This window comes from Empidonax traillii, unplaced genomic scaffold (assembly GCF_003031625.1).
Source record: "Empidonax traillii isolate 1590-97213 ecotype Southwest subspecies unplaced genomic scaffold, ASM303162v1 scaffold875:size256809, whole genome shotgun sequence".
Lineage (NCBI taxonomy): Eukaryota > Metazoa > Chordata > Aves > Passeriformes > Tyrannidae > Empidonax > Empidonax traillii.
Window position 1 is genome coordinate 231,782 of NW_020956068.1, and position 1,886 is coordinate 233,667.

General features: G+C 39.1%; 1 protein-coding gene across 6 annotated transcripts in view; it reads left to right on the plus strand.

Moving 5' to 3' along the window:
• LCA5 (lebercilin LCA5) overlaps positions 1-1,886 on the plus strand; it is an 18,359-nt gene that overhangs the window by 6,043 nt on the left and 10,430 nt on the right. The gene's annotated exons all lie outside the window — the stretch shown is intronic.

Sequence of the window (1,886 nt, forward strand, 5' to 3'; positions counted from 1 at the left end):
TACAAGCCAAGAAAAGAGACATCACAAAACACAGACTTCAAACAGCCTTTTGCACTACCAAGGTAGGGAGATGGCAGAAATTGCAGCTTTGTAACTGCTCCAAAGAGTCAATTATCTTTGAAAACTGAAACAAAAGTGGGAAACTAGCATTATGAGGATCTACAAGTAAGGTTCCTGTGAATTATGCTACAAATGGCAGGTAGACAGCAACTGCTCTGTTGTAAACTGAAATTGATCTGTTCCTGCATAAGAAGGGGTGTTGGTGATTTTCAGAATTCTTCATATTTTTCTTAACAAGAGAACGTGGCTTTTATTCTAGGTTTTTGTTGAATCGTGCTGATGCTTTTTCTCTTTGACAAAAAAAACCTGAGACCAAGGACCTAAGGCAAGTCCTTACTACGCAGTCTGTAGAAGAGACAATTATCAAAGCTCCTCTGACCAGATAACCTAAAGATATCTGTCTTGTGGAAGTCTAGTTGACTGAGCTTTGCAGGGTAATGCTGTGACTTTCAGCAAACAAATGAAGACCACCGAGGTGGCAAGAGAGAAAATGGGTTTGGTGACAGTTAGGTTCAGGTAGAAATTCAAAAGAAAGCTTTTCCTGTTCCTTCCCTGAGGGTAAAGTATTTCCAATTTGAGATGCCATAGCTCCACTTGGAGCTCCCTCGCACACATAAGTTGCTTTCTTGAGTATGTGGGAAGGTGAACATCCCTGCAAAAAGAGAAGAGAATGGCTATACAGGTCCTAGGCTGAAGTAGGGATATGAAGGCTTTCTGCCACGCTTTGACAGCTTGTTCTTAATAACTGTATACATTTTCTGTTGAAGTCATAGCATGTCTGGCCTTTCTTGAGCAGGTGTCCCAGTTCATTTGTAAGTGCTTGATACTGTATGAATAATTTGGTCATCATTGTGATCTAGATTGTGCCAGAAGGTCTTGAATTTGCCCACGGAGTGGATCTCTTCAGATCCTCGACAGTGTGAGTGTCCTGGTGCAAGTGGTGTTTTGCTGAGCTCCTCTGTGTTCCCAAGTGGCATCTTCTCCATGATGGTCATGGGTTAGCTGTCTAGGAAACAAAAACTGCAGTTCCTCTTTGCTATTTAATTTGAAGGGGGCAAATGAGTGACCAGTTCTTTGATTACATAGCCAGAATTGAACATAATTATTGCATGAAGGTATTGTGAATGTCGTGTTTTGTTGTCTTGAAAGACGCTATTCCCCAGTTTAACTATATGATCAAATGTGCAGTATGGAAAAATTCTTGAAGGAGCTGGAAGTCTGTGGTAAATGGGAGTTCCGGTTGTTGTTGGTAGGAGTGGCATCATTCCTGCAGTGCATGTATTAGATAATCTTTTCACACCTGAGTGTGACATAAGCGTTCTTTATAAAGGAAAAAAACACACCTTCTTTTGTTTGCCCAAGCTGTGGAAAAAATGAGCATCAAGCAGAAAATGAATGAGCATTTGTGCAAAATTTTTATAGGAAATTATAAGAGTATATTTTTAAGTTGTTATTTTTGCTGAAAAGTATTCTCTGTAGAGTAGAAACATGCCAAGTGCCAAAGGGGAGGAAGAATTTGCTGTGACACGCACTCCCTGTCTGTGTGTAGGTAACTGCACTATTGCTGTATCCCAGCTTTCAAGCTAGAATTATAAACTGCTGGTCAGTGTATTTCTTTCAAACACTGAGGTACCTTAATAAATTATGATTATATGAATTATCTCTATTAATTCAGTTGTTTTAAGAGATATTTTTGGTGGATTACATGCTTTATTTTTTAAGTGTGGCTCGAGAGGCAAATAAGATAGAAACAAAATGTTCAATTTTTATCTATGGGGATGACAATAAAATAATAATACCAAATAGGAATGCGAGCAGTGCATACA